The sequence below is a fragment of the Haematobia irritans genome, chromosome 1 (genome assembly GCF_050003625.1).
Source record: "Haematobia irritans isolate KBUSLIRL chromosome 1, ASM5000362v1, whole genome shotgun sequence".
In the NCBI taxonomy this organism is placed as follows: domain Eukaryota; kingdom Metazoa; phylum Arthropoda; class Insecta; order Diptera; family Muscidae; genus Haematobia; species Haematobia irritans.
In genome coordinates this window covers 145,293,461-145,318,300 of record NC_134397.1, presented here as the reverse complement: position 1 = coordinate 145,318,300, position 24,840 = coordinate 145,293,461, and positions in this window count along the sequence as shown.

Sequence of the window (24,840 nt, the reverse complement as noted above, 5' to 3'; positions counted from 1 at the left end):
ACTTACAAGAGATGTTAATGATTCCTCTAAAACTCAAACAAAAATGGTTCTTATAAATCCAGAATCTGATATAGTCCTCATAGGTGAAATCTTTAAATTTATCTTCGGGAAGTGTCCTCAAGTCCTCAAGCCCTCCTGAAATTTCAAAGGAACCCCTAATATTTGGTTCATGGTGGTGGGTATTTAAGATTCGGCCCGGCCGAACTTACTGCTGTATATACTTGTTTTATGTACATTTGATGAGAAGTGTCTTTTTGATGTATTTCATCTGCTGAATTCGAAAATGAAGGTTAACATTTATAAACCTTCTCGTTATTGTTAGTTTTTCATCCATTTTACACTAGACAAATCATTTTCCAATTCATCAGATGAAAATACACAAAAAAGGTAACCTCTCATCAAATGTAAATTTTCAGTGTAAACTAGTATTATTTCAATGACAAATTGGTTTAATATTTTATTTAAATAAATTCGCTTAACGTTTTGCATTTACATCAATTCGTTTCATTACCCAGCAAAAAAATTTGAAAGTTCTTCCAAAGGCACAACTTTAAAAGCACTTCCAAAAGATGTACTCCCAAAGATGTTCTTTATTTCAACTACACAGGAAGTTCTTTTAATTCAATTATTTATAACTCGTTTTTTTCTTATTTTTAATAGGTAAATTTAATTTGTTTGTTTCAAAAAGGTTAGAAACACACCCATAGAAGGAATATGATCACCTCAAACATGTTTCAAGAGCACCATGTTACTTTTTCACAGCGACCATGTACCATTTTTGTCGCAAAAATATTCTTTTCTCGTCAAACATAACATGCTTTCCGAAATCGGATACATAATCTCCGAGAAAAGAACATGGTTTCGACAAACACGCTGCATGTTTTCCGTGAAAAAGTAACATTTTGCTCTTGGAACATGGTTGGGGTGATCATATTCCTCCTCTGGGTTCAGAGTTAGCTTTAATAAAATGGTACAAATTATTGAAATTTTGTCGAAAAAAAATCAAAATCCATTCAAGAAATATTGCGAATATTTTAAAATATTTTAATTCAAATGCTACGGACAAGCGTTAGAAAAATCGAAAAAAAAAACGAAAATAAAAATCATAAAAAATTACAAAAATTATTTATTTGTCAAAATATGACATTTTTTAATTCACATCCAAAACACTGAATTTGAATCACAGAGTAAGAAGTGATTCAAATTCAGTGTAACGGCTGTTGAAATAGTGGACATACGTCCTATGACAAGCCAGTGTTAAATTCATCGCTTCTGCGCCAATTTTGCACTACTTCCGGATCCAAAAAGAACATTTTAACTAACTTTTTTTGGCGACGCTTTTTTTACTGGGTATCTCTAGTTTGTGGTCCATGCTCATTCCTTTGAAATGCTTCGTTGAACACTAGCGATTTTTCATTTTGTCAAGGATAAAGTACACAAACATTAGCACTATATGACATATTGTTGCAATAAGGTCCAGGCTCTATTTGGAATGTACCGACTGGTTGTTTTTTTTCTTCCACCCAATATTTCAGTGTACTTCTCCCAAATTCCTAATATACATATATTCTCTTCTCAGTCTTCTAGCAAACATTATGATTTTTAAATAAATAGAAAAAATATAATAAACAGAAACAAGCATATGTCTTCTTTATTATTTTCTAATGTATTTACCATACGTCATACATAAGCTAATCCCGAATAACAAAAAGAATTTCCCGAAAAAAGAAAAAAATTAGAAATCACAAATAAAAAAATTAAAATATTCATCTAATTTTGTCATACATTATGCTGGTTAAGATTTCGTTCCAAATGGACAGATGGATGAGCATAGCAAAGACATCATTAACTCTAACCAAGTGTGCTTCCTCAGGATACAAAGCATTCATAGGATGAAAAAAAAAATAACTAGCTAAACAGGAAAGGGCCATCAGAATGAATGAATGAGTTTTTAATTTAATATATTATGGCAAGGTTTTTTTCTTTCATTCTTTTCTTTCTGTTGGTGTTATTATGATGGTGCATACGATGCGATGATGCTCTTTCAAGGCGATACAATTATTTCTGAATATACCGAGACAAAATAGCTAGAGTGGCAATGCATCTTAGATGAAAAATAGAGACATTTTTTAAAAGCAGACATTTAAAATGTCAAACACCAATGAACCTTTAAATAGCAAAAAAAAAACATAGAAGAAAACATTTTATTTTCATCTACAATTAAGTAAAAGTAGCACCGAGATAGGGAACAAAGACAATTTGGCGGTCCATACCTTTACAAGCAATAACAAGTACGGCCGTAAGTTCGGCCAGGCCGAATCTTATGTACCCTCCACCATGGATTGCGTAGAAACTTCTACGAAAGACGGTCATCCACAATCGAATTACTTGGGTTGTGGTATCTTAAATCGTTTTCTAAATTGTGAGTTAGTCCATACGTGGTATATATTAGACCGATATGGACCTAGTTAGGCATGGTTGTTAACGGCCATATACTCCAAGAGGCTCCAAAACCAAATCTCGGGATCGGTTTATATGGGGGCTATATATGATTATGGACTGATATGGACCAGATTTGGGAGGGTTGTTAAATATCATATACTACCACCACGTACCAAATTTCAACCAGCTCGGATGAATTTTGCTTCTCCAAAAGCCACCGGAGGTCAAATATGGGGATGGGTTTATATGGGCGCTATATATAATTATGGACTGCGTGGTTGTTGGATACCATATACTAACATCACGTACCAAATTTCAATCGAATCGGATGAATTGTACTCTTCCAAGGGGCTCCAGAGGTAAAATCTGGTGATCGGTTTATATGGGGGCTATATATAATTATGGACCGGTTTCGACCAATTTTTGCATGGGTGTTTGAGGCCATATATTAACACCACGTACTAAATATAAACTGAATCAGATGAATTTGTTCTTCCAAGAGGCTCCGGAGTTCAAATCTGGTGATCGGTTTATATGGGGGCTATATATAATTATTGACCGATGTGGACCAATTTTTGCATGATCATTAGAGACCATATACTAACACCATATACCAAATTTCAGCCGGATCGGATGAAATTTGCTCCTCTTAGAGGCTCCACAAGCCAAATCGGGGGGTCGGTTTATATGGGGCTATATATAATTGTTGACCGATTTGGACCAATTTTTGCATGGTTGTTAGAGACCATCGGATGAAATTTGCTTCTCTTAGAGGGTCTGCAAGCCAAATTTGGGGGTCCGTTTATAGGGGGCTATACGTAAAAGTGGACCGATATGGCCCATTTGCAATACCATCCGACCTACATCAATAACAACTACTTGTGCCAAGTTTCAAGTCGATAGCGTGTTTCGTTCGGAAGTTAGCGTGATTTCAATAGACGGACGGACATGCTCAGATCGACTCAGAATTTTAGCTTGCAATGGTCTCAAATTCTATCATTTAAATAATAGAACATGTTTGCGGCATTTGAGAACCATTGCCAACATATATTTGTCTCCGCTCGAAAATTATTTTTACAAAGACAAAATACATGGTTTTCGCGACAATTACATACTCTAATGGCGTTTTCTTTTCTTGTAAAAAATGGGCACTTTTTTTGCATTTTGCCCGGAAAATGTACTTTTTAGGTTCTTTTCTAAAAAAACAGGCAAAAGTGCGAAAAGGCTTCGAATTCTGTTGTGAAAATAGTGCCACGCATAGAGGCAAATTACGGGCATTTTCAGCACTGCCAACAAACGAGAGTGTTGGATTCTTTTCTGCCCGCTGAAATGATAGCATTTTTTTAGGTTGCTGGTAACATTTTAAAAATGCGCATTCTGTACAGACAAAATGACGGCAAAGCACTTTTTTCAGAAAAGAAAACACCATAAGTAAGCATTAAATGGATTCGGCAACCATGTCCAAACATGTTTTTTCTGTGCGTGTATGCAAATTTACCAAGTGATGAAATATGAGCAACTATTTTCGAAAGATGTGACTGTTTTAGCTTGTCCCGATAAATCCCGAAATGTACGGCGCAATGTCCCGGATTTGGGCAACCATCATCTAGCAACCCTACTAATACCTCTAACAGAGAGAATAAAAAGACTGTGAAGCGAAACTGCGTCAGTAGGTGGCAGTCATGAGGAAAATTTCTCTAATATCATGCAGTTTTCGTCGGCGCTTCTATCAAATATCATACAGTTGCGTCGGCGTAACCCAGTTCAGTTCTCTGCCGGCTTTACGAAACGTAAGGAAAATAGTATTTAGAACCTACTTTGTAATAACAGATATTCTATATATATAAAATGCAATCTATGTTTGTTTATTTGTTTGTTTGATTGTTTGTTTGTTTGTATGTTCCGAGTTGGCTCCGAAACGGCTGAACCGATTTACTTGAAACTTTCAGAGATCGTGGGGGGCGTTCATGTGGTGAAAATAGGGTACCTCATTTTTTGACACCTGGTCGCGGAGGGGGACCTCCCCTTTGTCGGAGGACCAAAGATGACCGATTTGCTTGAAATTTTCATTGAAGGTTGGGGTTGGCATCTAGACAAAGATCCGCTACTTTATATTTCGATATTTGTTGGCGGAGGGGAACCTCCCCTTTGTTCGACTTTTTTTTAAGTACAGTGAAAAAACTAAAATTCTCTAAATTATCTGAGATTTACAGAGAACATGCAGTGAGGTTATGGAATTAATATGGGGTACCTGTTGATTTCATATGTGGACCGGGAGGGGACCTCCCCCTTACCCTACTTTTTGAAACGTGGAACAAAATTATGCGATTTGCTTGACATTTCCATTGAATGTTGGGGTTGGCATCTAGAAAAAAATCTGCTACATTGTTTTTCGATATTTGGTCGGGGAGGGGGACCACCCTTTGCCCGACTTTTCTTAAAGTACAGTGAAAACAAAACTAAACTGCCCCGACTGAAATTTTATGGAACAACTGGGTGAGATTATGAAATTTATATCAGGTTCCTGATTTTTTAATAAAAATAAAAGGGCATAGGGAGACATCCGCTTCTCTTAAGTACATACAGAGAAACAATTAAACCTTACCGAGTTACTTGAAATCTACAGAGGACTGGGGAGAGGTTACGATATTAATAGTTGATACCAGATTTTGTGATATGTGGACGAAAGAGAGGCCGCCCCTTTAGGCTTATAATTTGCTTGACATTTCCTGGGACGTTTACAAAAGATACGCTTCATCACTTTTCGATATTTGGTCGGGGAGGAGGTCCTCCTCTAAAACCGCAAAAAAAAAACAAAAGTTCTTAAGTTTTCGTGAAATTTACAAAGGCAGTGGGGGAAGGTTATGAACGAAGAGGCAACCTTCCTTGCCCCACGCTTGAAGGAAAGTTTCAAGAATTTTCAGGGAAGGTTAGGGGTGCTATTCACTACGGTGTTTGTCGATATTGTATCGGGGAAAGTGACGTCCCTTTAAAACAATAGAGCAAAATTTAAACATCTCCGATCTACTTGAAATTTACAGGGAACATAGGAGGAGGTGATTAAATTTATACATGATTTTTAAATTAGTATATGATTTTTCGATATCCGGTTGGGGAAGGGGAAAAATGAAATAAACTTTGTCGATAGAATTTATAGGGACCATTGAGTTGTTGTGAAATTAATATAGGGTACGTGATAGTCCGATATCAGGTCGGAGTGGAGCGAAGGTGGGGAGAGGGTTCCCTTTTTTCATTTTTTTTAATTGAAAGTGGAGGGTTGTCCGTAAATGGGAACTCGGTACATAATTTTATGATTTTTTCACAGGCCTCTGCCAGGCTTGTTTTTAGTAAAGAACTTAAATTTACATGAAATTGGCAGCCAACATAGTGGGTGCATCATTTTCCAACATTTTAGCAAATGTTAATGTGGTAAAATTTTTACTACTTTGCTTTTTCCGATTTATTGGATGGGAAACAATAATTCTTTGTATGTTATTATAATATAGTGTTTAATTTTCAGATATGTTGAGGAGAAGGATACCTATTCTTGGCAAACCACACTTAAAATTCACAAGAAATATAGAAGATTGTCCAACTACTTGAATACAGTATATTATTTAAAAAATTTGGAGGAAAGGGTACACCCTCTCTCCGACATTTTTTCAGACGAACCGTTTTACATATGCATATCCGCCGTATTTGTACCTATAAACAAGTAGTCCGATTTGTTTGAAAGAATTCAAATCTTTTCGAATTTGTTTTCAGCACGAAGGATATGGTTGACTAAGTTAACGCAAAATTTTCCTACAAATACGCTTCGGAAGGCGCAGCGAAGCGGGCCAGGTTACGCTAGTTCTTTTATATAAATCTTTTCATTCTATTAAATTTTTTGGCAGACAATTTGAAATTATAACTGCCGATGCCTTTATAAACAATTTATCAAAACAGCGCTTCGACCGCAACGTCGGTAATACCAACGCTGCAGGCATTGTGTGTCATCCATTCGGTTGACATTTGTTATTTTTTTAGAAGAGAAATTATCGTCCTCTTGCGTTTTTATTCTCTCTGCCTCTAATACATATCTATCGACCGATGAATCATAAATTCACACAAAGTGCATAAAATGTCTTTAGATTTAAATGCTTCCCATACTATTTTACTAACATTGTGCTCCACCCCAGGATAATAGCCAATTAAAAATTTAAGTCTACTGTTTGAGATGGTATCGATAATGCACATCTACAAAGTATTGCAGGGTATAATATAGTCAGCCCTGGCCGTTCTTCGACTTTCCTTATTTTCTTTTAAAGAGACGATTTATAGCCATATTGCAAAGCAAAAATGATAGAACTCCTCCTTGTGGAGTTCTTCTGTTCATATATAGCACCTTTACCCTGTTGGGAGCCACCGTGGTGTAATGGTTAGCAAGTTTTTCAGCGGTGGATTATCCCACCTCAGTAATGCTGGTGACATTTCTGAGGGTTTCAAAGCTTCTCTAAGTGGTTTCACTGCAATGTGGAACGCCGTTCGGACTCGGCGGTTCCTTGTCAATGGGCTTAACATGGAATCGGACAGCTCTCAGTGATAAGAGAAGTTCAGCAATGTGGTATCACAATGGACTGAATAGTCTAAGTGAGCCTGATACATCGGGCTGCCACCCAACCTAACCTAAACCTAACCTAGCCTTTACACTGTTGCTTCGTTAGGAATTCCTTATATCACAAGAAATGCATTCATCATTGCTGAAAGCTTACATAGTCATCCGGAAAACTGTCCAAATTTACTTTCACTCTGTTATAATTGAAATTCTCAAAATTTCATTTAATTTTGTCAATTCTTATAACACGCTTTATTCTAAGAAGGAATTTAACCATTCATATTCACCTATATCGTAGGTTTTATTTAATGGAATAGTTTTCAAGCTCCAACTAATTACGGGTGTATATCGTTGTGCTATCTTAAAAGGCTGCACTGTCTTTGGCTATAAATATTCACAACAACTTGGTGGTCGTATATCATCATTGTCGTCTTCAGCAACCAGTTCCACATCCACTTTCTTACCAACCAAATGCCAAACATCCAACAGACATCCAAACGTGAAAAGGGCGGTGGCGGGGGAGCAACAACTTTGGTCAACAATAATAATAAATTTTCTTATCTGAGTCTTGCAAAATATGAATTTATTTAAATTTTCTGCTTGAGTACAATTTTCTCATATAAGACCAGGATGGAAGGACGAGCATACGCAAACGGTTGGTCGGATGTGGATAAATAAATGGATGAATAAATGCACGAGCTGTAGGCGAGGATGCAAACCATCACTCTCTCTCTCTCTCTCGTTCTCTCTTTGGTATACCACCTCGTTTTATTGTGGGACAATGTTAGTCTTGTTACCTGCTTCAAAAGCCAGATATAACTGGAATTTGACTATATTCAAATACCAAGTTGAACTTGGAGAAAGGCAAACCAAAGGAACGTCATGGCATGAGTATATCTGGTAATCAGATTAAAGTGCTACACTAAGCTCTTGGTATGAATTCTCGCGCCAAATCTGAGATGCAAGTTCACTTCTTACTTTGTCATAAGGCATCAGCCAGTAACGAGTAGAAGGTCAGGTGTCTGAAGAATTCCCACCAAATGGTTTGAGTTAGTCTCGCTCTTGGCCCCCTTCCAACCGGTAGGGGGATATTGGCAAAGTAAAGTGTTTGGTAAATGAAGTTTTCAAATTTTCCATAATTATTTTGACCTTAATTAACACATCGTTCCATCATCTAACACCGTTGTACAGATGAAGAGAATGATGGTTTACTGTTTGCCTGGGAATGTTGCCGTGCCAGCAGATTTTGTTCTTGTGGTAAAAGGAAGGCAATCGATTTTGGAGATTAATTGGTGAAATGAATATCGCAAATGATTGTTGACATTTAGCTGATGTTGAAATTTGGATATTCTAATTGGACTTAGGAAGACGGTTATTTGAGTTATGAGTGTATGTAAGTTATGACTGTCTGTCGAAAATGTATTTATGGAATTTTATGGTTTAGTTAATTGAATCACAATTAATTGGGATAAAATGTGTCTGAAATTTCAAGTCAAATTTTAAGTACACGTAAAAAAACACGTTGTTCTATTGTTACCGTTTTTTTTTTTCATTTTTATACCCACCATCATAGAATGGTGATGGGATTAAAATAACCTAGCAAAAAAAGGGCTTCCAAAAAAGTAGTTTGGATCCCCAATCTGTGATTCGGAAGTAGTGCAAACTTGGATCATCTCCAATGAATTTTACATGGGCTTGTCATAGGACGGAAGTACTCCCTTTTTGGATCCTTTGCATTGCTTTAGAAGTTGTGCCCTGGAAGTTAATTTGAATGAAGAAATTTATAACGCAAAAAAAATTTTTTTTTCAACCAATTTCATTTTTTTCAACCATATTTTATATTACACTATTATTTTCTTATTATCTAATTTTTTACAATTTGAAAAACGTTTTCGATCCGACCAGGGGTTGAACCTGGTTTTGATGGCACCATAACAGAACGCCCTAGCATACTCAGCCACGAACGCCATTGAACATAAAGTGTCGAAAGGTCAATTCAAATGTTTGTGATATTATCGTAATACCACACCAAAGAATAACATTCTAATTGCTTCTCGAGATGTTCTTTATTAGTAAGAACGAAACAAGTAATTAAAGTAGAAAGTCGGGCGGGGCCGACTATATCATACCCTAAACCACCATTACAGAATTAGTAATCATAAGCATTTGTGGGGTAACATATAAGTCTGGGAGATAAGCCGCAGTTGCATATTTAAGAAAATTAAGGGGTACATGTCTATGGGTGCTTTGTGTCAATCTGACTATAGCTCATAGTCAGTGTTGCCAGGGAATATGTTCGGTTTACCCTACAAGGACAAAAAGAGTTCCCTACTTTCCCATACATTCCCAAACAATTTTCCCTACTATATTTTTCGTTAAATTTAAAAAATTTTACAAAACAAAAATGGTTCTATGTACTTTATTATCTTAAAACATGAATATGCAACGTATATAACTTAGAATATAAATTAGTATTACCACCACGGTTGCCACAGTTGGTAGTCTTCTACCCAAATTAGTAACCTTTTTTGTTAAATCTCTATAAAAATAAAATTTTGGAAAAAGTTTCTATAAACAAATTTTTGTGAGAAATTTTTCTATTGAAATAAAATTTTGACAATAAATTATATAGAAATACATTTTTAAGAACAAATTGCACAGAAATAAAATTTTGAGAAAATTTTTTATAGAAATAATATTTTGAAAAAAATTTCTATAGAAATACAATTTTGACAAAATGTTCTATAGAAATAAAATGTTGACAAAATTTTCTTAACACACATTATTAAAGATCAAGCCTTGCCGACTTCTAATTTCCTCCTCTAGAGCCTCCAAAATGTAAAAATTATTACAAATTGTGTTGAGTGAAAATGTCCTACATTGTTGCCCTACGTCCGTACAAGACGCTAAATACTAGAAAAACCCTACATATAGGGAATTTCCCCTACTTCTAGCAACACTGGCTGTGTTGATATTGCGCCTACGGAGTTAGTATGCCACTAATATTGAGCACATTATTAAAAAAGAGAAAATCGTTAAATTGGTGTGGGTAATAAATACAAATTTGTAAAAATCGAGCACTATTCTTATGTAAGAGCTACACGTACGTGTAAGTACGATCGGCTAGTATATCAAAATTTGAAATTTGAGTAACATTGGTTAATAAATAAGAGTACTATGGCCAAATTTGGGAAAATCGAGCGATGCATATATATGGAAGCTATATCTAAATCTGAACCAATTTGCATAATATTTTGCGGGTTTGATTAATACCACAAAAGGTTACCTTGTGCAAGATTTGAGTAAGATCAGTCACGAAATGAGGCCTGTATGGTCAAACATAAGGTTATTAGGGGCGAATTTTTCAAAATCGGGTGATACATATATGGGAGCTATATCTACATCTGAACCGATTTCGATGAAATTTTGCACATATAGTTAGTACTATAGAGGACTGGATCTAGCCAACTTTTAGTAAGATCGGTTAATAAATAAGGGTTCTATGGCCAAATTTGGAAAAATCGGGCTATACATATATATGGGAGCTATATCTAAATCTGAACCGATTTCGATGATTTTTTGCACATATAGTAAGTGCTATAGAAGACTACAGTTAGCCAAATTTGGGTCAGATTGGTTGATAAATAAGGGTTTTATGGCCAAATTTAAAAAAAAGGGCGGGACATATATATGGGAGCTATATCTTAATCTGAACCGATTTCGATGATTTTTTGCACATATAGTAAGTGCTATAGAAGACTACATTTAGCCAAATTTGGGTCAGATCGGTTGATGAATAAGGGTTTTATGGCCAAATTTAGAAAAATCGGGCGGTACATATATATGGGAGCTATATCTAAATCTGAACCGATTTCGATGATTTTTTGCACATATAGTAAGTGCTATAGAAGACTTTGGGAAAATCGGGCGATACATATATATGGGAGCTATATCTAAATCTGAACCGATTTGGATGAAATTTTGCAGACTTGAAGGCCGATGGAAAATATTACCTTTTGCCAAATTTGGTGACGATGCGTTTGCAAAAACGCGCAACGTGACCCCATTTGTCGAAATCGGGCGATACATATATATGGGAGCTATATCTAAATTTGATCCGATTTCTTCCAAATTCAATAGCGTTCGTCCTTGTGCCCAAAAAACTCCCTGTGCCAAATTTCATCAAAATCGGTTAATAATTGCGACCGGAATCCTGTGAACGCTAGATCGACTCAGGAGGTGATTCTGAGTCGATCGGTATATATTTTATGGGGTCTAAAATCAATATTTCTGGTAGGCACATTTTTTGGCCGATCAAACTTATTATACCCTGACCACTGTGTGGTTTAGGGTATAAAAATAGGAAACGCAGGTTCAAATCTCACCAGAGACAATTTTTTTTATCAAATATTTTTCTAAAAAAATATTTTTTATGTTTTGCATCGTTTTTATTTTTTATTTTCGGCATATATTTTCGTATATATTTTTTCTATTAAAAATCAACAAACAAATTCCTTGTAATTTGCAAACCCTTCTCAAAAGAACTTCCATGGAAGCGAAAAAGTCAAACAGCATTTTTTTATTTTTTTACTTTTTTATTAATTTTCTATTTTTTTTGTGAAATTTTATTGTCCATAATTTGCACTTAAAATAGCCTGATTGCGTTTTTTATAATACTTGTCCACAAGAACTGCATCGGAAAAATAATTGGGGGATCCCAAGATGCGCTTTAGAAGAAATGCATCGGGAGTGGGATGGGCTTAAAAAGAAATGTTTTTGGAACAACTTCCAATTTTTTTTGCTGGGAAGTTTGTCATTCATCGAAATATCGATTTCCGACTATATTCTTGATCAGGGAGAAATTGCAAGACAATATAAGCATGTCCATCTGGCCGTCTGTCTGTCTGTAATCACGTTACAGCCTTTAAATATGGCGCTATTGTCCTGAAATTTGCACAGATTCGTCTTTTATCAGCACGCAGGCCAAGTTCGAAGATGGGCTATATCGGCCCAGGTTTTGTTATAGTTGATATATAAACCAATTCTCTGATTTTGGATCTTGAGAACATATACACCGTAATTTTAATGTGATTTGCATGAAATTGGAAATCTAGCGATGTTTTAGGTCCAAAAAATGGTGTGCCGAATATGGTGTGTATTGGTCCATTTTTTGGTATAACATCCGTTTAGATCGATCTCTCGATTTGACTTCTTGAGCGTCTAGAGACCTCAATTTTTATTCGATTTAGCTGATATTCAAAATGTAAAGGTATTTTACGTCCACAAAGTTGTGGCGAATATGATGTGTATGGGTCCATATTTTGGTATAGCCCCCATATGAACACCACAATTTTTTCCCGATTTGTCTGAAATTCAAAATATAGGCATATTTTAGGTCCAAACAGAGGTGCACTTAACATGGTGTGTATCGGTCCATTTTTTGTATGACTCCCTTGTAAACCGATCTCCCGATTTGGTTGAAATTAAAAATCAAAAGGTTTTTTAGGTCCACAAAGAGTTGTGGCGAATAGAATGTGTATTGGTTCACGTTTTGGTATAAACTCCATATCGACCGATCTCCCGATTTGACTTCTTGAGCGTCTAGAGAACCCAATTTTTATCCGATTTGCCTGAAATTCAAAGTCTTGACATACTTTAGGTTTACAAAGAGTTGTGCCAAATATGGTGTGTATCGGTCCATAGTTTGGTATAGTCCCCTTGAAGACCGATCTCCCGATTTGAGTTCTTGGTCATCTAGACATCTCAATTTTTATCCGATTTGGCTGAAATTCAAAATGTAAAGGTATTTTAGGTCCACAAAGAGTTCAGGCGAATATGATGTTTATTTGTTCACGTTTTGATATAGCACCCATACAGACCGATCTCCATGTTTGACTTTGTGGGTTGCTAAACACCGCAATTTTTCTACGATTTGCTTGAAATATGAAATCTGGAGTTCACAAAGAGGTGTGCTTAGTATGGTGTATTCCAGTCCAGGTTTTCATATATGTTAGCTCCCATATATAACAGGTTGGCTGATAAGTTCCCGGTCTAACAAAGAAAAACACATTTTTTTTGTCAAAATTCGTTTTTATACCCACCACCATAGAATGGTGACGGGGGTATAATAAGTTTGTCATTTCGTTTGTAACACATCGAAATATCGATTTCCGACTATATAAAGTATATATATTCTTGATCAGGGAGAAATTCTAAGACGATATAACGATGTCCGTCTGTCCGTCTGTCTGTCTGTTGTAATCACGCTACAGTCTTCAATAATGAAGCAATCGTGCTGAAATTTTGCACAAACTCGTCTTTTGTCTGCAGGCAGGTCAAGTTCGAAGATGGGCTATATCGGTCCAGGTTTTGATATAGTCCCCATATAAACCGACATCCCGATTTGGGGTCTTGGGCTTATAGAAATCGAAGTTTTTATCCAATTTGTCTGAAATTTGAAATCTAGAGGTATTTTATGACCATAAAGAGGTGTGCCAAAAATGGTGAGTATCGGTCCATGTTTTGGTATAGCCCCCATATATACCGATCTCCCGATTTTTCTTTTTGGGCTTATATAAACCGCAGTTTTTATTCAATTTACCTGAAATTGGAAATCTAGAGGTATTGTAGGACCACAAATACGTGTGCCAAAAATTGTGAGTATCGGTGCCTATTTTGGTATAGCCCCCATATAGACCGATCTCCCGATTTTACTTCTGGGCTTATAGAAACCGCAGTTTTTATTCAATTTACCTGAAATTGGAAATCTAGAGGTATTGTAGAACCACAAATACGTGTGCCAAAAATTGTGAGTATCGCTCCATGTTTTGGTATGGTCCCCATATAAAACGACCTCCCGATTTGGGGTCTTGGGCTTATAGAAACCGTAGTTTTTATCCAATTTGCCTGAAATTTGAAATCTGGAGGTATTTTATGACCATAAAGAGGTGTGCCAAAAATGGTGAGTATCGGTCCATGTTTTGGTATAGCCCCCATATAGACCGATCTCCTGATTTTACTTCTTGGGCTTATAGAAACCGCAGTTTTTATTCAATTTACCTTAAATTTGAAATCTGGATGTATTGTAAGACCACAAATGCGTGTGCCAAAAATTGTGAGTATCGGTCCATGTTTTGGTATGGTCCCCATATAGACCGATCTCCCGATTTTACTTCTGGGCTTATAGAAACCGCAGTTTTTATTCAATTTACCTTAAATTGGAAATCTAGAGGTATTGTAGAACCACAAATACGTGTGCCAAAAATTGTGAGTATCGCTCCATGTTTTGGTATGGTCCCCATATAAAACGACCTCCCGATTTGGGGTCTTGGGCTTATAGAAACCGTAGTTTTTATCCAATTTGCCTGAAATTTGAAATCTGGAGGTATTTTATGACCATAAAGAGGTGTGCCAAAAATGGTGAGTATCGGTCCATGTTTTGGTATAGCCCCCATATAGACCGATCTCCTGATTTTACTTCTTGGGCTTATAGAAACCGCTGTTTTTATTCAATTTACCTTAAATTGGAAATCTGGAGGTATTGTAGGACCACAAATGCGTGTGCCAAAAATTGTGAGTATCGGTCCATGTTTTGGTATGGTCCCCATATAAAACGACCTCCCGATTTGGGGTCTTGGGCTTATAGAAACCGTAGGTTTTATCCAATTTGTTTGAAATTGGAAATCTAGAGGTATTTTAAGACCATAAAGAGGTGTGCCGAAAACGGTGAGTATCGGTCCATATTTTAGTATAGCCCCCATAAGAACGATCTCCCGATTTAACTCCTTGGGTTTCTAGAAACCGTAGTTTTTATCTGATTTGCCTGAAATTGTGAATATTCTGGTATTTTAGGCTCACAAAAACGTGTATCGGATTAAGTTTTTATCGGTCCATTTGGTAATGCCTCCATATAGACCGACTTCACTTCTTGAGGGTGTAGAAGGCGCACTGATCATGAAAATTGCTTGAAACTCAATGTAAAATTTCCAGATTTTTCTTCTACAGATTTAAGATTTCAAATCAAGACGTTATTTTATAATTTTCTTGCAGACTTATAAGAGATGTTAATGATTCCTCTAAAACTCAAACAAAAATGGTTCTTATAAATCCAGAATCTGATGTAGTCCTCATAGGTGAAATCTTTAAATTTATCTTCGGGAAGCCCTCCTGAAATTTCAAAGGAAACCCTAATATTTGGTTCATGGTGGTGGGTATTTAAGATTCGGCCCGGCCGAACTTAGTGCTGTATATACTTGTTATTATTCCACATAGTTCCCTTCAAGAGCGATACAACGATTTTAACGACCTTCCAATTTTTGAATACCATTTTAGTAGTACTCCTTCGGTTTTGCCTCAAAATAGGCCTCAGTTTCGGCGATCACCTCTTCATTGCATCCAAATTTTTTCCCTGCGAGCATCCTTTTGACGTCTGAGAACAAGAAAAAGTCACTGGTGGCCAGATCTGGAGAATATGGTGGGTGGGGAAGCAATTCGAAACCCAATTCATGAATTTTTGTCATCGTTCTCAATGACTTGTGGCACGGTGCGTTGTCTTGGTGGAACAACACGTTTTTATACCCACCACCATAGAATGGTGACGGGGGTATAATAAGTTTGTCATTCCGTTTGTAACACATCGAAATATCGATTTACGACTATATAAAGTATATATATTCTTGATCAGGGAGAAATTCTAAGACGATATAACGATGTCCGTCTGTCTGTCTGTCTGTCTGTCTGTCTGTCTGTTGTAATCACGCTACAGTCTTCAATAATGAAGCAATCGTGCTGAAATTTTGCACAAACTCGTCTTTTGTCTGCAGGCAGGTCAAGTTCGAAGATGGGCTATATCGGTCCAGGTTTTGATATAGTCCCCATATAAACCGACCTCCTGATTTGGAGTCTTGGGCTTATAGAAATCGTAGTTTTAATCCAATTTGCCTGAAATTTGAAATCTAGAGGTATTTTATGACCATAAAGAGGTGTGCCAAAAATAGTGAGTATCGGTCCATGTTTTGGTATAGCCCCCATATAGACCGATCTCCCGATTTTACTTCTTGGCCTTATAGAAACCGCAGTTTTTATTCAATTTACCTGAAATTGGAAATCTAGAGGTATTGTAGGACCACAAATACGTGTGCCAAAAATTGTGAGTATCGGTCCATATTTTGGTATAGCCCCCATATAGACCTATCTCCCGATTTTACTTCTTGGGCTTATATAAACCGCAGGTTTTATTCAATTTACCTGAAATTGGAAATCTAGAGGTATTGTAGGACCACAAATACGTGTGCCAAAAATTGTGAGTATCGGTCCATGTTTTTGTATGGTCCCCATATAAAACGACCTCCCGATTTGGGGTTTGGGCTTATAGATACCGTAGTTTTTATCCAATTTGTCTGAAATTGGAAATCTAGAGGTATTTTAGGACCATAAAGAGGTGTGCCGAAAATGGTGAGTATCGGTCCATATTTTTGTATAGCCCCCATATAGACCGATTTCCCGATTTTACTTCTTGGGCTTCTAGAATCCGAAGTTTTTATCTTATTTGCCTGAAATTGGAAATCTAGAGGTATTGTAGGACCACAATTATGTGTGCCAAAAATTGTGAGTATCGGTCCATATTTTGGTATAGCCCCCATATAGACCGATCTCCCGATTTTACTCTTGGGCTTATAGAAACCGCAGTTTTTATTCAATTTACCTGAAATTGGAAATCTAAAGGTATTGTAGGACAACAAATACGTGCGCTAAAAATTGTGAGTATCGGTCCATGTTTTGGTATGGTCCCCATATAAAACGACCTCCCGATTTGGGGTCTTGGGTTTATAGAAACCGTAGTTTTTATCCAATTTGTCTGAAATCGGAAATCTAGTGGTATTTTAGGACCATAAAGAGGTGTGCCGAAAATGGTGAGTATCGGTCCATATTTTCGTATAGCCTCCATATAGACCGATTCCCGATTTTACTTCTTGGGCTTCTAGAATCCGAAGTTTTTATCCTATTTGCCTGAAATTGGAAATCTAGAGGTATTTTCGGGTCATAAAGAGGTATGCCGAAAACGGTGAGTATCGGTCCATATTATAGTATATCCCCCATAAGAACGATCTCCCGATTTAACTCCTTGGGTTTCTAGAAACCGTAGTTTTTATCTGATTTGCCTTAAATTGTAAATATTCTGGTATTTTAGGCTCACAAAAACGTGTATCGGATTAAGTTTTTATCGGTCCATTTGGTAGTGCCTCCATATAGACCGACTTCACTTCTTGAGGGTGTAGAAAGCGCACTTATCATGAAAATTGCTTGAAACTCAATGTAAAATTTCCAGATTTTACTTCTACAGATTTAAGATTTCAAATCAAACCTTTATTTTATAATTTTCTTGCACACTTACAAGAGATGTTAATGATTCCTCTAAAACTCAAACAAAAATGGTTCTTATAAATCCAGAATCTGATATAGTCCTCATAGGTGAAATCTTTAAATTTATCTTCGGAAAGTGTCCTCAAGTCCTCAAGCCCTCCTGAAATTTCAAAGGAACCCCTAATATTTGGTTCATGGTGGTGGGTATTTAAGATTCGGCCCGGCCGAACTTACTGCTGTATATACTTGTTCTTCTTCATATGGAGACGTTTTGCCGCGATCTCGACCTTCAAACGCTCCAATAACGCCATATAATAGTCACTGTTGATGGTTTTTCCCTTTTTCCATGCGCATCCCAAAAAACAGAGGCCATTACTTTGCCAGCGGACTTTTGAGTCCTTCCACGCTTCGGAGACGGTTCACCAGTCGCTGTCCACTCAGCCGACTGTCGATTGGACTCAGGAGTGTAGTGATGGAGCCATATTTCATCCATTGTCAAATATCAACGGAAAAACGGGTGTATTACGAGTTAACAGCTGCAAACACCGCTCAGAATCATCAACACGTTGTTGTTTTTGGTCAAATGTGAGCTCGCGCGGCACCCATTTTGCACAGAGCTTCCGCATATCCAAATATTGATTAATGATATGACCAACACGTTCCCTTGATATCTTTAAGGCCTCTGCTATCTCGATCAACTTCATTTTACTGTCATTCAAAATCATTTTGTGGATTTTTTTGATGTTTTCGTCGGTAACCACCTCTTTTGGTCGTCCACTGCGTTCACCGTCCTCCGTGCTCATTTCACCACGCTTGAATTTTGCATACCAATCAATTATTGTTGATTTCCCTGGGGCAGAGTCTGGAAACTCATTATCAAGCCAAGTTTTTGCTTCCACCGTATTTTTTCCCTTCAGAAAACAGTATTTTATCAAAACACGAAATTCCTTTTTTTCCATTTTTTTCACATAACAAAAGTTGCTTCACAAAAGACGCTCTATCTCACAAACTAATTGACTTACAGACGTCAAATTTTGACATGAATCATTTGAAGGTTGGTACTATATAAAATAATATGCATTTAATACAAGCGACGCCATCTATGTGTCAGACCGGGGACTTATCAGCCAATCTGTTAGAATGGCAATATATTACAAAATTCTCATCCAAAATAGCATTAAAACGCGCGTATTTATAAAGTAGAATATGATTTCTTGCCATTTCTTACATTACATTAAATATCTTATCGGAAGGCACCGGAATCGGCTTTTTATACCCTTCACCACTACTGTGGCACAGGGTATAATAAATTTGTGCTTTTGTATGTAACGCCAAGAAGGAAAAGTCTGAGACCCATCGTTTAGTATACCGATCGTCTTAGAATTAAATTCTGAGTCGATTTAGCGATGTCCGTCTGTCTGTCTGTCTGTCTGTCTGTCTGTCTGTCTGTCCGTCTGCCTGTCTGTCTGTTGATGTATTTTAGTGTGCAAAGTACAGCTCGCAGTTTTAGTCCGATCGTCCTAAAATTTGGTATAGGGTCCTGTTTCGGCTCAAAGACGATCCCTATTGATTTTGGAAAAAATCGGTTCAGATTTAGATATAGCTGCCATATATATTTTTCACCGATCTGGTCATAATTGGCGTGTATATCAACCGATCTTCCTCAAATTCCCTACATCCGAATATTTTATGAGTCTCGAAAAACTTGCAAAATATCAAACAAATCGGTTCAGAATTAGATATAGCTCCCATATATAGCTTTCGCCCGATTTACACTCATTTGCCCACAGAGGCCAATTTTTTGCTCCGATTTAGTTGAAATTTTGCACAGGGAGTAGAATTAGCATTGTAGCTATGCGTGCCAAATTTGGTTGAAATCGGTTCAGATTTAGATATAGCTCCCATAGATAGCTTTCGCCCGATTTACACTCATATGACCACAGAGGCCAATTTTTTGCTCCGATTTAGTTGAAATTTTGCACAGGGAGTAGAATTAGCATTGTAGCTATGCGTGTCAAATTTGGTTGAAATCGGTTCAGATTTAGATATAGCTCCCATATATAGCTTTCGCCCGATTTACACTCATATGACCATAGAGGCCAATTTTTAACTCCGATTTAGTTGAAATTTTGCACAAGGGGTTGAATTAGCATTGTTGCTATGCGTGCCAAATTTGGTTGAAATCGGTTGAGATTTAGATATAGCTCCCATATATATGTTTTTCTGATTTCGACAAAGATGGTCAAAATACCAACATTTTCCATGTAAAATCGCCACTGTTCAGTCGAAAAGTTGTAAAAATGACTCTATTTTTCCTTAACTTCTAATGCATATATATCGAGCGATAAATCATAAATAAACTTTTGCGAAGTTTTCTTAAAATTGCTCCAGATTTAAATGTTTCCCATATTTATACCCTTCACCACTACTGTAGTACAGGGTATAATAAGTTTGTGCATTTGTATGTAACGCCAAGAAATAATTGTCATAGAACCATCTTTTAGTATACCGATCGGCTTAGAATTAAATTCTGAGTCGATTTAGCGATGTCCGTCTGTCTGTCTGTCCGTCCGTCTGTATATGTAATTTTGTGCACAAAGTACAGGTCGCAGTTTAAGTCCGCTCGTCTTCAAATTTGACATGACGTCTTTCTTCGGGTAGAAGACAATCGCTATTGATTTTGGAAAAAATCGGTTCAGATTTAGATATAGCTGCCATATATAGTTATCACCGATTTGATCATAATTCACGTATTTATGAACCGACGTTCTTCAAATTTTGTACATCTGAATGTTTTGTCAGTCCCGTAAAAACTGCCAAATATCAGCTAAATCGGTTCAGATTTAGATATAGCTCCCATATATATCTTTCGTCCGATTTGGACTTATATGGCCCCAAAAGCGAGAGTTTTGTCCTGATTTGACTCAAATTTTGCACAACGAGTACGTTTAATAGTATCGTTAATTGTGCCAAATTTAGTGGAAATCGGTTCAGATTTAGATATAGCTCCTATATATATATATTTCGACCGATTTGGACTTATATGGCCCCAAAAGCCAGAGTTTTGCCCTGATTTGTTTCAAATTTTGCACAACAAGTACGTTTAATGGTATCGTTAAGTGTGCTTAATTTGGTTAAAATCGGTTCAGATTTATATATAGCTCCCATATATATCATTCGTTCGATTTGGATTTATAAGGCCTCAAAAGCCAGAGTTTTGCCCTGAGTTGCTTGAAATTTTGCACAAGGAGTACGTATTATAGTATCGTTAATTGTGCAAAATTTAGTTGAAGTCGGTTCAGATATAGATATAGCTCCCATATATATCATTCGCCCGATTTGGACTAATATGCCCACAGAGGCAAAAGTGCTACTCTGATTTACGTGAAATTTTGCAGAGGGAGTAGAATTGAACTTGAAACTTTGCACAGGCAGGTTCTGCATATACGTGTTTATTTTGGTTGAAATCGGTTCAGATTTTAATATAGCTCCCATATATAGCTTTCGCCCGATTTTCCGTCATATGACCACAGAGGTCAAAGTTGTTATCCGATTTACGTGCAATTTTGCACAGGGAGTAGATTCAACATAGTAACTATGCATGTGAAATTTGATTGCACTCGGTTCAGATTTCGATATAGACTCCATATATATGTTTTTCCTATTTAGACAAAACTGGCCTAAATACCTATATTTTCCTTATCAAATCGCCACTGCCAAGTCGAAAACTTATCAAACTTATTAAAATTTTCCTATTACTCTATTACACATCTATCGACCGATAAATCATTAATACACTTTTGGAAAGTTGCCTCAAAATTGGTTCATATTTAAATGTTTCCTATATTTTTATACCCACCACCATAGAATGGTGACGGGGGTATAATAAGTTTGTCATTCCGTTTGTAACGCATCGAAATATCGATTTCCGACTATATAAAGTATATATATTCTTGATCAGGGAGAAATTCTAAGACGATATAACGATGTCCGTCTGTCCGTCTGTCTGTCTGTCTGTCTGTCTGTCTGTTGTAATCACGCTACAGACTTCAATAATGAAGCAATCGTGCTGAAATTTTGCACAAGCTCGTCTTTTGTCTGCAGGCAGGTCAAGTTCGAAGATGGGCTATATCGGTCCAGGTTTTGATATAGTCCCCATATAAACCGACCTCCCGATTTGGGGTCTTGGGCTTATAGAAATCGTAGTTTTTATCCAATTTGCCTGAAATTTGAAATCTGGAGGTATTTTATGACCATAAAGAGATGTGCCAAAAATGGTGAGTATCGGTCCACGTTTTAGTATAGCCCCCATATAGACCGATCTCCCGATTTTACTTCTTGGGCTTATAGAAACCGCAGTTTTTATTCAATTTACCTGAAATTTGAAATCTAGAGGTATTGTAGGACCACAAATACGTGTGCCAAAAATTGTGAGTATCGGTCCATATTTTGGTATAGCCCCCATATAGACCGATCTCCCGATTTTACTTCTTGGGCTTATAGAAAACGCAGTTTTTATTCAATTTACCTGAAATTGGAAATCTAGAGGTATTGTAGGACCACAAATACGTGTGCCAAAAATTGTGAGTATCGGTCCATATTTTGGTATAGCCCCCATATAGACCGATCTCCCGATTTTACTTCTTGGGCTTATAGAAACCGCAGTTTTTATTCAATTTATCCGAAATTGGAAATCTAGAGGTATTGTAGGACCACAAATATGTGTGCCAAAAATTGTGAGTATCGGTCCATATTTTGGTATAGCCCCGATATAGACCGATCTCCCGATTTTACTTCTTGGGCTTATAGAAACCGCAGTTTTTATTCAATTTACCTGAAATTGGAAATCTAGAGGTATTGTAGGACCACAAATACGTGTGCCAAAAATTGTGAGTATCGGTCCATATTATGGTATAGCCCCCATATAGACCGATCTCCCGATTTGGGGTCTTGGGCTTATAGGAACCGTAGTTTTTATCCAATTTGTCTGAAATTGGAAATCTAGAGGTATTTTAGGACCATAAAGGGGTGTGCCGAAAATGGTGAGTATCGATCCATATTTTGGTATAGCCCCCATATAGACCGATTCCCCAATTTTACTTCTTGGGCTTCTAGAATCCGAAGTTTTTATCCTATTTGCCTGAAATTGGAAATCTAGAGGTATTTTCGGGTCACAAAGAGGTGTGCCGAAAATGGTGAGTATCGGTCCATATTTTAGTATAGCCCCCATAAGAACGATCTCCCGATTTAACTCCTTGGGTTTCTAGAAACCGTAGTTTTTATCTGATATGCCTGAAATTGTAAATATTCTGGTATTTTAGGCTCACAAAAACGTGTATCGGATTAAGTTTTTATCGGTCCACTTGGTAATGCCTCCATATAGACCGACTTCACTTCTTGAGGGTGTAGAAGGCGCACTGATCATGAAAATTGCTTGAAACTCAATGTAAAATTTCCAGATTTTACTTCTACAGATTTAAGATTTCAAATCAAGACGTTATTTTATAATTTTCTTGCACACTTACAAGAGATGTTAATGATTCCTCTAAACCTCAAACAAAAATGGTTCTTATAAATCCAGAATCTGATATAGTCCTCATAGGTGAAATCTTTAAATTTATCTTCGGGTTGTGTCCTCAAGTCCTCAAGCCCTCCTGAAATTTCAAAGGAAACCCTAATATTTGGTTCATGGTGGTGGGTATTTAAGATTCGGCCCGGCCGAACTTACTGCTGTATATACTTGTTTTTACTAACATTGTGTTCCACCTCAGCGCATTAGCCGACTTAAATGTAAAATCTATAAGTATTGCAGAACTCTGTACAGATCTGCTCAGATATACAGAATATATGTGTATGGATTCATATAGCATCCAACACATTGGACGGATTTGATATGGTATCGAAAATGTGGACTTACAAAGTTGTGAAGGGTATAATATAGTCGGCCCCGCCCGACTTTAGACTTTCCTTACTTGTTATATTTCTTATAGTTCGCTCGACAATGTTTCGGGCAGAACAGTGTCTCTTGTTAAATTTATGCTGTGTACTACCATAACTTGGAGCTCTATAGGGTATCATAAAAAAGGGTTCTAGTGCATATCCGGAATCACCTAAAAGCCATCCACTATATTCGCTGCTTTGATGTAAATCCATGAAATAACTTCTCGCTGCGCTTAGGCCCCATAAAAATGAATCATGGCATGAACCAGGGCGACTTGTTTCTACTGCTCTAATTTTCATTGTGTTATCACAAATCTAAAGGAGAAATATTTTAAACAAAATGCCAATGCGTGTATGAAGTTTATGCACTCACAATCATAACATTTAAACTAAAATAACCTTTGCGGTTATAGTATAAAGATTCATCCGATGGGGCTTGATGATACGAACGTGTGTTCCATAAATGCATCCAATCACACCCATATTTTGTAAAGAAGAAATTTTTGCTAGATCTTATTTCTTCACCAATCATCTCCAATTTTATCCATATCGTATCTTCCAACAAATTTATGACACGCCACAAAAGTTTGCAGAAGGTTGTACGCGCAAGGCTAATATTGAGGTCATTGGCAATTACTCCTTGAAATGATCCGGTAGCCATATATCTCAGGGTGGCCGTTAATTGTAGAATTGGTGGAATATAATATTTTTTAGACGCGGGGCTACCTCTCGCCGAACTGACAGGAATGCGTCCTTGTTAAGGCGATATAAAGCTACAAAGCTATGTGCTGATAATTATAATTTTGAATATAGCAAAACAATTTTCCTAAATAGACTTACGCAGCATCTGGAATGTCCATGGGATCTGAAGAATTCCTAAGGCAAGGTCTCTTGAAATTTGCGTTTCTTTAACACCAAAACAGATAATACAGGGTGCGGCTAAAGTAACTATATGATTTGTTTTTTAAATAACTATTGAATGGAATGAAAAAAACGAAAAAATTTATGATATAAAGAAAGTTTATTTTATGTTATTTTTTACATTAATTATGAAGAATAATATCAGTTAAATGAGAACCGTTTTCTGTAACGCAAAAATGTGCTCTTTTTATGGCATTTTCCATAACTTTGTTGAGTGTTTCTTGTTCTTGTTCAATTTCTTCTTGAATGTTGTCCTGTGGTTGCTGCAAGGTTTGGGGCTTATTCACATAAACTTTGTCTTTGAGATAGCCCCACAAGAAAAATTCCGGTGCAGTTAAATCTGGCGATCGTGGTGGCCATCTCGAATTTGACAAAAAATTTTCATTTTGATCAACAAGATTTAAAACTGCTCTAGCATATTCCAAGCGCAATACGAAGTCCTCAGGATTTAGTTGTTGGACCGGTTGGATTTTGTAAGGGAAGAGGTGCAAATCGTGTTTTAAAATTCACCGAAGAGTGCGGTCAGAAAGCTGCAACTGGGTAAATCGTCTTCTCGTTGATGTCTCCGGATTTTCTTC